This window comes from Pyrus communis, chromosome 1, assembly GCF_963583255.1.
Source record: "Pyrus communis chromosome 1, drPyrComm1.1, whole genome shotgun sequence".
NCBI lineage: Eukaryota > Viridiplantae > Streptophyta > Magnoliopsida > Rosales > Rosaceae > Pyrus > Pyrus communis.
Window position 1 is genome coordinate 23,026,441 of NC_084803.1, and position 13,935 is coordinate 23,040,375.

General features: G+C 36.0%; 2 pseudogenes; both read left to right on the forward strand.

Annotated features, from left to right (window-relative positions):
- Nucleotides 1–801: 801 nt before the first annotated feature.
- LOC137724851 (uncharacterized protein At4g38062-like) lies at nt 802–1,424 on the forward strand (annotated as a pseudogene).
- Nucleotides 1,425–1,433: 9 nt separating this feature from the next.
- LOC137724856 (uncharacterized protein At4g38062-like) lies at nt 1,434–3,245 on the forward strand (annotated as a pseudogene).
- Nucleotides 3,246–13,935: the final 10,690 nt, after the last annotated feature.

The following is a 13,935-nucleotide window of genomic DNA, read 5'->3' on the forward strand; positions in this document are numbered from 1 at the left end:
TGGAATGTTGAGTGGTCTTGGTGCAAGAGCAACAATAACAAGTATGAAGGATACATGATGTGGAGAAAGCATCAAAGAGAGTTTCATAGATATTGTGACAATGAGGTGAAATTGACATCGTAAAGTTATATGTTAAACTTGGCCGATGGTCTCAACCAAAGGCCAATATCTCTTGTGTAAATGCATGTTACGTTCTAGCTTTGTTTGGATGGTTGAATTCTTAATCTCGAGCTCAACCCAAATTTGGTTAGGTAGGCAATTTGTTAAATTCAGGCGTTAGTCGATACTCTTAACTCATTCATATGGATTTCAAATTTCTATTTTAATTCGAGCAACGATTTGGTTGAACCTTTCCAAATTACTCTCTTTGTGAAAAATAGAAGGAGATACATTCTTGGTATGTATATATATCCCAACAATCTTGATGTAATCAAATCTTGGTTAAATCTAGATTTTCTGTTCTAGGTTTCATCCATTTTATCTTATTAGCCAAGAAATTATTAACCCCTTTTATTCAAGTTGTTATCTAATTGTGCTAAATTCTTGACATTTCTTATAAAGTATGGTTCATCTTGTAAGGAAAGCAAAAGAACAGAAAGAAAGAGGTTTTTTCGGTTCTTGAGCTTTCGAAACATGATTTGCCATTTCCAATGCTAACATTTCAAATACGTTGTTTTCAGTTCATGTTGTCATGTGCTATACTATCCTTAGTATTAATGTGATAAGAATGTGGGATGTGTTAGATATTGAATTTTTGTTTTGATTGCAAATAGGTCTTATTTGTTATCAGAAAGGAAAACTATGGAAACGGTTTATGAAGAGCTAGACGAAGTTGAAGCTGAGCTTGAGAAGCTTAGGGAAGAATATAAAAACAAAGCAAAACTATTTGAGAGTTGGAGGAAAACTCACAAAAAGCAGCTAAAATTTTCCAGAAGACAAGTTTCGAAATTGAGAAGCAGACTTAGGAAGTAAATGAAAAAGTTGAGGTGATCTCTGTGGCATAGCAGATGTGAAATGATTTTAAATGCAATTTGCAATATAGAGAGTCCATAATGCAACATCTCAAGGCTGCAAACAATAAACGTCGAATTAATTGTGTTGAGAAATGCCAAAAATTGGAAGACATGAACATAATGTTGGTTTTAGATGAGGCAAATATGAAGAAAATTGATCAAAAGCAAACAATTTGTGTACACAAAGAAAAGACTAAAGGTCTAAAAGGCCGTCCATCAGTACAGAAGAAATGTTTAGAAGAAGAAAAGAAAGCTAATGCACCCAAAAAGCTTAGAGAAACAGATGAGGTGATACTCAAACTCGAGGAAGAAAATCAGAATGTTCAAGATCAACTAAAACGGAAGAATGAGTAGTTTAAACATCTAGAAGAAGCACACGACAAGCTTTGTGTAGCAGCTGCACATCTATGAAACAACATTAAAAGTTTGGAGCAGCTGCACAGCGAATTTGTTGCTAATCATATGGATGAAGAAGCTGAATTGAGCTCTCAATTGGTAAATATGAAGGTAGACTTGAACAACAATAAGTATGAGTAAGAGAATAAAGATGCAGCATTAAAAGAACGAAGGATGGAAGTGAAGCACATGCACCTAGATCGTACAGAAAATCAGGCCAACAAAATTGTATTCAACTCTTAATTGGAAAAATATGACGAATGATGTGCGAAACTATATGTTTGAGTTAAACAGTAAAGATGCAATGATAAAAGAGATCAAGATGGAGTTGGAATCAAGTCATTTTCTAATTATGCAGTTGAAGTTGGAAAATGAAAAGCTTTCCATCATGTTATTGGTTTTAAAACTTGGTATCTTTAAGGCACAAGGAGGTTTTCAAGAAGAGCGTGAAAATGCAGCATCTTTATCGAGGAAGATTGAAGCTATGGATCTCATTGACAACCAACAACTTCTTATGCGGACAGAAGTTGGAAGGTATAAGGAAATGTTGGAGGACTTATCAAAGAATGAACTTTGCTTTGACTATCAAGTTTTCTAGGTGGAAAGCGTTCTTAAAAGAGAGTTCAAAGAAGTTAATGATGCCTTAGAGATAACAAACGTTGAGTTGGCTGAAAAAATATTTGTAGGAAATGAAATTGAATTCGAATTGCAAATATGGAAATCGAGTGCAGAGCGCTTAAAAAGTGATCTTGAAGCAACTGTTGTAATGTGTAAAGAGTTGGAAACTTCTCTTCTCTTCTTGCACAGGTAGAAGTCGAGGAAGCCATAAAGCAATAGAAATCTTTATATTTTCGAAGAGAAATACGAAATAATAGATAACCTCCAGGAGAAGATTGTGTTACTAGAGAAGAAGCTCGAAGATACTAATTATGCGAAAACAGAGACATCGATGTCCTTTGAGTCAGAGAATTCAATCTTTCTCCAATTCACAAAAGAAAAGGATAAGAAATTAGATCAACTCAAGAAAGAAATTCACTGGCTAGAGCAGGAATCACTGATGAGGGAATTTGCACGTCTCGTGATGGCACAAATTGATGTAGAGAGAACATTTAATCATGAGAAAGAGAAACTCATCCAACATGTCGAAGAGAAATACCAAAGAGCGAATGATCTTATATAGATTGTGGAGCCTTTAGAACACAAGTTTAACTGCTCATTAGCTTTTTTCTCATCACAACTAGCCAAGAAACAAGCAAAAATTGATATGATTCACGAAACTTAGGAGAAAATCACAGTTGTTAAGGTTATGTGAGCACTTGAATTAAAGAAAATAAATTAATGGTTGTGGAACTTGAGGAGGAAATCTGTAATATACAGCTGAAACTCGAATTGCAACAAAATTCCTTGTGTGAGTCAAAACAGCAAGCATTGGAGGTTAAAGCTAAATTGGAAACAAAACAGCAAAAAGTGAAGAGACTGACTAATCAAATGAAGACAAAGCTAATAAACTTAGATGCCTTGATTGGGGAGCTCAAGAATGAAAGAAGAAAGTTATTTGAAGATGTGATTCAGTTGTCATCAGAAAAGGAAAACTTATTAGGGTCTATCGGAGGGTTGGGTGACAAGATGTGGAGTTCTCTAGTACAAATAAACAACTGATGGGAATGATTGAAAAGATAATACTCACTTTTGACGAGAAAGGTCCAGGAATGGATTTGAAATGGAATGATGAACTTGTTGACCCAAAACAAGAGAATGTTCGTATGCCTATCATCATCAAGATATTTGAAGTAATTTCTGATAAAAAGATATCCGCTTAGTGACCTCAACCATTAGCTACTAGCTAGTATATGTTTCAGAATTCATGCAGTTTAGTTATATAGCATGGATTTTTGTAGCTTGTGTATGACGATCCACAAGTGTGCAAGTATTTTGCATCTAATTAGATTAAGTTTCCAAATTTCAACTAATCCTTATAAGTAAATTTAGTTTGCTTTTCCCCCCGCATCTTTTTCTCGAAATGAGAAAGAATAGGGTACACTCGAATTGTACTATTTAAGTGTTTACTACTTGCTAAAGATCCTACTTATGTGAATGTTTTTGAAATTTATTAAGGTTCTCTTCGGAAACTCGTTTTCAATATACTTTTTAAACTCGTTTATAGAACAAAATCTCACAAATGATTGTACTTTAGTCAAACACTGAAAAAGATTGCTAGCATATGATGCATATGAGCATTCAAGTTACAGGATACCTCAATTAGAAAAGATCAAGCGGTTAGGCCTTGCGCAGTACTCACTGTTTTGGTGTTAGTTAACTAACACTAGTTGAATGGAAGAATCAACTTTTGACGGTCTTAATCAAATTTCAAGCTGAAAAGAATGTAAAGCTTGTGAGAATTATCGCGAAACTTCGCTGCCTGAGTTCAATAAGCCTGAACCATCAGAAGAATAAGAGGGTTAAGATCATCTGGACATGGAAAGTCAGAGGCCCGATCAAAGAATGTCATCCTCCTATCCCTAGTAGACCGACTGTCCGCGTCAAAAGTCCACTCTCGTTGGTGAATGAAGACATGTCTCTACCTATAAAGTTTTTCTAGACTCGATTCAAGTCTTATCGCGGAGATTCTAATCTAGACTATCACATTATGCATTATCAGAACGTTATGTCATTGTACAATAACAATATCATTTGGATGTGCAAAATGTTCCCGTCCATCCTGGAGAGACCGACGATGAGATGGTTATCAGAGCTGCCAACTAGATCTATTGACTGCTTTGAAAGTTTGGCTGACCTTTTGACAAACACCTACTTGGCGATGTGCGCAAACGTCACACAGCCATGTTCAGAATGACTCATCAATCCAAAGACGAAAGCATTAGGACCTATCTGAAGCGCTTCCATTCAGAGCTGGCAGAGGTAGAGATGCCAGATGATAGATTGAACACTATGGTGTTTAACCAAGCCCTTTACATCCATTCACTTTTTTCCTAGAAACTGAACAAAAAGAAGTACGATTACACCACTCTAGCAGAATGCTAGATATTAGGATGACAATACTAGGAGAACAAGAGCCAAACCAAGAGAACTGAAATGAGAAGGAACAATAAAGGCACTCTTTCCTCTTCCCTACAACAAACTGGCAGAGGAGGTTGTTAAGACACATAAGCCTTACCTAAACCAAAGTCGTACACTAATTTAAACACCATTGTCTACATCCTACACTGCACAGCATAAAAAACAAACCATTCATGCAGCACCCAAAACCACTCTCGTAACACTTAGAGAAGAAGAACCCGAATAAGTATCGTTTCTTCCACAAAACCACCGGTCACACTACTAAGAACTGCCGCATACTGAGATATCATATTAAAAAAATTACTAGATCAGGGACATTGCTGGGAGTTAGTCAAGGACAAGGCAAAGAAAGAGGGCTTAGTTAAACCCAAAAACAGGGATAGGTCGAATAAGCATACCGACTATGAAGATCAACGATCGATGAAGAAAACCACTCTTAACATATACTGCAACCATGGTGGACGTGAAGCCCTAAAAGGTGAGGAGATAATAGGCGGACTACGAGAAATTCAATACCTATCATCGTAAGATGGACCCTTTGATAACGCCTTTAGATTGAATAGATAAAGGTACAATCCGAACTACACACAATTTGGTTCACTTCTCAGGATATTTAGGCAGCCTATTCTAAACTCAATTGCAATATCGCGTCTCTTAATGCCCCACCATAGGTTTATCGTCAAAAGTATCCCTGATGTAACCTTACATTATATTATTTTTTTTCTTAGAACTACATCAATGATTTGACTCTCCTTCTTAGAGATATGTAGGCAATCATTCCTGGATTCAATCACACTTATTTATTAATCAATCATATTTCCTTCACCAATAAAGCAATTATGAAGTTTATCTGTTTTATGTTCAATATTTGTTTCCTTTTTTTTTTTTCCTTGTCCTTGGTGATGGAAGAATACCTCACTCATCTAAACAAAGCATAAACTTTGAAAACTCATATGATTGCAAGTCTAAAAATCCAAAGTAACACTGTCAGAGGAATCTCTCTTAGCCCATTCTGTGTTAGTCGGTTAACAACTTGGGGGCCTTGAACTGTAAAAAGCTCAGCCACGATTGGCGGGCTACGGGTACAGGCATATGGCACCCTGACCCAAAAGTCTAATGCACCATCCGGCCTCCGAAAAGTTTAACAACTAGCGAAGTTGTGGGTTATCATTAAAATCTAGGCTCTACGCCATTCAAGGGAATAGTCGAAAGGGCGATCAGGAAATAATCCAAGGGTGGCTCTTAACTCCAACCCAGAGTATGACTACTTCTATGACCAACTTATTAAGGCAAGTATTGAATGAAAAAAATTTCACCTAAAAAATTAAAATGGGCTTCTTTTCAAGTAAAATCCATTAATGATGAAAGTTCCATGATGCAAAAACAAAAATGGTTGTGAAGATCTCAAAAGAGAAACAGTTATTTAAAAACATATCACTAAAAGATCTCACTGCTGAAAATGAAGAGTCGTCTACCTAGAGATTGATGTGTGTGAAGATTAGAGCGAATACCAAAAAACAGAGGCATTTGTCATTATTACGTTTGATTTTGCACATTTTAGAGGATGCATAAAGGAAATAAAAGCGACTCAACTTTCCAACTTTAATGTCAAGAGTCAGGTCATCGCACAAGAAACTGAAGACTAAACGATAGGTAATCTAGCTTACTCCGAAATGATGGTCTTTGGATAACAATTCATCCTCAAGGGAAATAGGTTGCCTCTCAGATGGATAGTTAGGGGCAATTTTGTAACCATGATTTTCTAGGGCCAAAGTAAGGTTGATCCGAATACAGTTACCTCAAAAGTCCGATTATAGACTTATTAGCTTCGAGCGGAGCTGTATCAGATAGAGTAGTAGTGCCATCATCACTCTGTTTCAGGGCAATAGGTGGAGTCCTTGCGACTCCAATGAATGACCATGCATGTTCTGCAAGATAGGTGATCTGATCCGAATATGGACTCAATCAGATCCTATAAGTCTTGGAGTTCCTACAATCTAGGAATTGGCTTAGGCCACCAGTAATCATAACTCCTCAGAGAGTGAAATATCTACTTCTAGATATCCTCCAGAATTCTCTTTGCTTAGAACGAGGATTCTATCCTAAAAAAGGTTTCTCTCCCACGATATAAATACACACATCTAGGGTTTATCTATGGTAACGAAATCTAAGTACTTCAATTTTTTATACCACTGCTTGCGTCTAAAATCATTCACTAACTTGGTCCACAACCACCATCCACAACAGTGCGTGAATTTGGGTCCAACACAAAGTGAGAGAGCTCAATAACTAATGAGAAGAAGAGAAAAGAAAGAAAGTAATTGGTTGTCGTGGTGTGATTCGGTAAATACTTGTCTTCCCAATGTTCTTTTTATCGAGGTGAGTAGTTTATGTAATGTGTTCAAAATATTCTTAATTTCTAAGAACTAAAACCATGAGTTATCATGGGATTTTACTCTATTTCTAAATACCTCTCTATTTCAGGTCAAGTATGTTTGATTTGATGTAATCGTTTTCAACTAGTACATGTGTGTGGATTCTTGAGATTGTTCATGAAGCATGAGAACTTTAGTGTTAGGTTATATGAGGAATAATTATATGGCACACAGGGACAATAGAGTAGCAAGGCCAATTTAAGGGTCATGTGGTGAGCTATATTATGAAGGAGTTAACCAATATGTGAAAGGACGATGTGATATGGAATTCTGTGGCTAAAGTTTTGGATATAATTATGATATATATTTATAGAGTGGATTAAACAACACACTTGATTGGCATATTATATATTCTACTCACTCGGCGATGATGGTTATTGCTCACCGTTCACCTTTTTATTGTACAGATGTGGTATTGGCAAGGCAAATGCTAGACAAGTTGAGGTTGTGTTACACAAAGGATTTCAAGGTTTTGATATATTTATGTACCACATGTAAAGATTTTTGGAGTTATTGTTATAAGAGAAGTTTTTTTTTTCTTTTTTTAACTTTTACACTCGCATCGGGCGTGGGGTTAATTTTTCTACTGAGCCTGAATCCAGGGCTTGATACTTTATCTATAGTAAACCAAGGAGAGAGAAAAATTTGCTCTCCATGTAATACAAATCTAATAAGAAATAATCACCATCATAAAGAGTAATCAAATCTACCAAGGATATACATAATCATACTTACACTAGAATTTATGTTATAACATATTCTAATACACAAAAATCAGAACAGCATATTGTGAGAACGAGTTAGAAGCAAGGCTACACCTTTCAAGCCTTATATATTTTTACTTTTTATACCTATATAATATAATATTATTATATAAGAATAATAGATTTTATATTTTAAATAGAGTAGTTGAAAGTTAAAATACCCTATTCACCCCGTTTCGGATACAAACAAAAAACTTTCAGCACTTTTTTCCTTCTTATCCGATCAATAGGGCCGAAACCCGTGAAGACCCAAAGGGAGAACAGTTACATAGGGATTCTCCATTCTTGAAAATTAGGCATATTTCTAATAGGGAGGGGAATTTGCAAGGAACATAACCGCAGTCCTATAAAGTTCACAATGGTTTTGAAGACATATATGGAGTAGAGGTGCTCATTTCTAAACTTATGGCTATTCTGTTCCTTCCAAATGACATAGACAACAGCTTGGAGGCTCAACTTCTTAATGGTAACATCCAATGACTTACTCGTCTAACTATTAGTAGCCCAAGTGATAAACTCATGCCAATCTAAAGGAGGAGGAACACACCCACACTTATTAAGCACATTAGACCATATACTAGCACTATATGAACACTCAAAGAACAAGTGATTGTAAGACTCACTATCAGTCAATCAAAGAGAACAAGTAGGTGAGCCAGAGGGATTAATGTCATTACTCGACCCATAGTAGATGTTAGAACTAATAAAAAACATATTATATAATATATGTGACGACCCGTCCCGAATTAATATATATTTTATCCTCGAATGTGTAGAAATGACGATTATACCCTCGAGTCGTAGTGACGTGAATGTACGTATATGGTTTTAAATTATTTTCTCGTTGACGTAATTAAATCATACTTGATGTCACGAGAGTGTTGACGTGATTTAGGGCCGAGTTGGGTTCTTAATGAAAATATTACGAATAAACGATTGTGTAATTGGGCTAAGGAAATAGACCAATCACCACACCTCCTACTTTCTTGGGTCCAATTAGAATTTTAGGTTTGTTTTGGGGTCAATTGTTAGCCCTAAACATGCAGTCCAATTAGGGCTTAAGATCCCTTTTATCTATGCCCAATCCGGACCACACGCACACACTTATACACACGTACATACCCTCATCCTTTTTCTCGATCTTTCTTTTGTCTGTACAGTCTGTACACACACACACCCAACCATCTTCATCTTGCATGATCGAACTAGTGGAGGTCGTTTTCGAGTTCCTTGCAAGGTTAGGAACCCAATCATACCCTTAGTTTTGTGAATAAACCTCAGAAACCCAGGAACTCGCAAGCTCTGGCGAGGTGCTCTGCTACTCTATCATGATCGTGGATGTTTCACGAAGTTTCAGGGCTCAAGGGAGTCTTAAAACAACTTCACATAGATTATAGAGAAGTTTTGGAAGGTTTTGGACGTTGGGATAGGTCAGTTTCTCGAGTTGCAGTTTTGACCGGAATATTGAAGGATTTTCCGACTATTTCCCGTCGGTTTTAGGACTTCAAAGTGGTAAAAACATGTTTTACTCGTTCAAGGCCTCAGATCCATGTAAAGTTTGTGAAGTTTGGTTGAGATTTGAGTGAGATATTTAAATTTGAAATTTTTCCAGTTTCCGGCGACGCAGAGGCGATTGGTGTCGAAATCCGGCTAACCACCGAAGAAGGAAGGGGAATATTCTGTCAACTTTGATGGAATATACCAACGGCGTCAGGTAAAGTTAACGGAATATTCTATTATTTAGCGAAATATTTCCTAATAGCGTTTAAAATTTAGTCTGTGTGTCAGGCACGTGCCTGCGTATGGTCGACGAGTGGGACGGCGGAAAATTATTCTAAAAATATGGGGATGCTCGTGGTTTTGAGTAGGCCACGATGGTATATTCAAACACCCCAATTGAGCAACGTATGAGAAGTTATTATATGGTTTTGGTTATGTACTTAAAATTAATGTTAAAATAGTGATTTCATCTATAGGTGAGATATTTTCAGAGGATGAGTGCAGTCAGGAGAGACTCGGGGGTTACGATCCAGCTACATACTAGTGAGTGGGCTTTTGGTTTTCTATAGATATGTATATATGCATTGCGTTTTCCCAGAAATTTGTTTTAAATGAAATTACGTTTTAAATGCCATGTCAATTGCATTATGCTTTAGAGTATGCATTAGTATAGATATGCATATTGTTGCTTGATGCTGCGGATGCCCAGGTAAGCTTTAGGTGAGTATATATTGATGATAGTGGATGCATTGTTTGTGGTTATACGTAGATGCATTTAGAGCTCATTATCTTGCACCCCGGTGCTAGTGCTCCCGCACCGCACACTTACCTTGGATCCAAGTTTAGTGCACAACCCTTTCGTATATACCATATTAGGTGGTTTCGACTCGTAGGTGACCCGCGATTATTCGCACAGCCTTCACCTGATCATAGCACTTGAGCGTACTTATTTGCACCTAACCCTGTCGTACAAACCACATTAGGTGGTTCTGACACGTGTGCAAGCATATCTGATGAGTTATAGGTTCAGCCGTACAGGTCACGTTAGGTGACTCTGGCTGACATATCATTTTACATTGATTTATTTCACTTGGCTACTTATTTCCATACTGGGATACTTAACATGGCATATATTTGATTTTCATTGCTCTCAAGCATGATTTTTATATATGTATGTATTTTTATTTTCTGGGAAACTATACAAGTTTTACGGTGAGGGGTTATTATGTTTGGAAAGAGAAATGGTTTTGAAAAGCTTTATTTTTGCCCACTCACGTTTTCTGTTTTGCGCCTCTCCAGATTCTAGATAAAAGTGCGTGTTGGTGGCTCACGAGGACTCTATGGCGGTTCTGACAGACATCCATCAATGTAGGGTTTTCTTTCATACCCTGTATAATTAGTATTTAGCTTGCTAGATTGCACCTTGGCACCCACGCTTTGAATGTGTGTATCTGCACTTTAACACTTGTTCCCGCACTTATTTACTTGTCTTGTGTGCATTAGTTAAATGGTTTTTGATTTCTCACATCTTCGTATCACTGTCACTTCCATACTGCGCACATGGCTACGTCACCATCACATGACGGCCAACATGCCTCGATTTAGGTCGAGGTGTGTCAATATATATATTACACAGATTATATTGAAATGTAATTACAATATATAATCACACAATATGAATATAAACGAAGTTGTAAATAAATCATAACAATTACCACTAACTTGATTTTGGAAGATAAAGGCATGTAGTAGCAATCTCCTAAGGCAGAAATACGCCCCCACACCACTGCAGTAGTTCTTGCACGTGAACTTGAATTCTTGGCGAATTGATATGTGTTTCTCAATGACAGAGTAAAAGGAAAATTTTTTATTGAATGAATTTGTTTAACCCTGCAGCCATACACATAATGGCCTAATTTTGCAACTGTTGGATGTAGTTACAACCTTTTGAAATCATTCATATCCTTTCAGAATTGTTGTAACTGTTGATTGAAACAATTTTATCCTTTTCAGAAAAACTGAATAAAAAAACAAAATCGTGAACCCAATACTTAGGTCATTTGCCCAAGCCCAAGAGCCCATATTAATATATACCCAATCCTAAGCCCAACCCCAAGGTCACAAGGTCCAGGGATAGGCTTAAGCCATTTTGATTACATGTAAGGAGCCCTCACTTATAAAGTCTTATTGACTTAAGGTTTTGGTCGATGTGGGACTTGCCATCCCACATTAATTCCTAAAAATACCCCACATTTTCTATTCAAACTCTAGCAATACCCCATATTTGAATAGAAAATAAGATACTTACTAATTTAGTAACATCTTTCCAGAGAACTGAGATATGATATGCATCGAATATGTGTCTTTCGAACTTGAACCTTTTCTAGTGAGTACTCATCGGATTTACCTAATCAAGCAGTGAATTTAATATCTTGAACTAATCATTCTTAGTAGTAAATCAAATAAATAAGTATCACATATATCACATCTTGACACACTTCAAACTCATACGGTTGTGTTCATTTTGGTTTTGAACAAATCTTGATTTAATGAGACCCTTACAGAATTCTAGCCATAACAATTCTCAAAGATGCGACCCCACATCAATCTTACATAGGAAATGCTAATCAAGAATATCCTATTATATTCATTTTAACCATAATATATTAGCATTATTAAGAATAACAATTCACCCTCTTCGTTTTACAGGCAACACACTGTTTTCCATCATAAGAATGAGTAAGGATTATGTGTTTCTTACTTTGAGTTTTCCCTAACTAGTTTGCCTATTGAACCTAGATCATGGGATCTCCAATTAGCTAGGTTGGGTTTCTGTTAAGTTATAACTCATTGAATTGGCTTTAAACTCATTCCCCTCGATGTAAATGCCACTTGATCCTTTGGTAGGCCTTTAGTCAAAGGATCGGCAATGTTCTCCTTAGATTTAAATTTGTGAATGGAAATTGTTCCATTCTTGAGTAATTGTCTAATGGTTCTATGTCATTACCTTATATGTCTCGACTTCCCATTATACTCAGCATTTTTGGCTTGACCTTGTGTAGCCATGATGTCTCAATGTATACATACTGCAATCACAAGCTCTGAGAATTGGCAACATTGACAGGGAATAAGCTTTTTTAGGTGTAGCTATACTAAAGTAAGTAGTCGGCCTAACCTTCGGTTACCGTAACCAAGTTTTTATTTCTCGCTCCTTATGTTATATACTAAAAATGTTTAAGTCATTCAGCTTCGTCAGCAACTGCATCTAAGGTTATAAACATTGATTCCATTGTTGAACGTGCTATACACGTTTTCTTAGACGATTTCCATGACACAACTGCTCCACCAAGTGTAAATACATATCCACTTGTGGACTTACTATCTGTGCTCCCTGAAATCCAATTTGCATCACTGTATCATTCTAATACTAGGGGATATTGCATGTAATGCAAACCATAGTTTATTGTATGCTTTAAGTATTTTAATACCCTGATTAATTAAAGCATTCCAATGATCTCTTCCAGGATTACTTGAATACCTACTTAATCTGCTTATTGAATAAGCAATATTAGGTCTTATACAATTCATATTGTACATCAAGCAACCTATAACTTGTGTATACTCCAATTGAGATACGCTATCTTCTTCGTTTTTAATAAGTTTATGAATTCGATCAAATGGAGTTACTGCAGGTTTACAATCATAAACCTTTTCTACATAATGGGATTGAGTTAGAACATATCCATTTGAATTTCTTAGAATTCGAACTCCAATAATTACACCATCTATTCCAATATCTTTCATATCAAAACTAGAATTTAGCATTTTCTTTGTGGAGTTAATCACATCTTTGTTTGTTCCCATTTTGATCATGTCATCAACATATAGACATACAATAACACAAGCATTTTTTGTTTACTTAACATAAATGCATTTATCACTTTCATTGGTCACAAATCCATTTGTGATCATATTATGATCGAATTTTTCATGTCATTACTTAGGAGCTTGTTTAAGTCCATATAATGACTTAATCAATTACAAACTTTCTTTTCTTGACCTTTAACAATGAAACCTTCAGGTTGTTCCATATATATTTCTGCGTCTAATTCCCCATTTAAAAATGCAATATTGACATCCATTTGATGTATCTCAAGATTGTAAATAGACAGAATAACTATTAACAACCTTATAGACATTATTCTAGCTATTGGTGAATAAATATCAAAGCAGTCAAGTTCTTCCTTTTGACAATACCCTTTGGCAACCAGACAAACTTTATACTTGTTTATGGTACCATCCAGTCTCAATTTCTTCTTAAAAATCCATCTGTATCCAATTGGTTTATTTCCCAAAAGCAATTAACCAATTCCCATGTATTTTTTTTTTGCATGATAGATTCCATTTCACTTTGAATAGCTACTTTCCAATAAGGTGCTTCATAAGATTCCAATGCAGCCTTATAAGTTTGAGGTTTTTCTTTGGTTAGATAAGTAAAGAAATCAGGACCAAAATCCTTTGCAAATGTTGCTCTTTTACTTTTTCGTGGTTCCAAATCTTGGTTTTCATTATTTCTTGTAGTATCATCATGTACTCTTTGATTAAAAGTATATGACTTATCGTTCTAAGGAAATTTTTCCTCAAAGAACTCGGCTTCTGCAGATTCAAGTATTGTATAGTGATGTCTGCAATTTCAAATTTATGAACCAAAAATCTATATGCTGCACTATTATTGGCTTGACAAAGAAA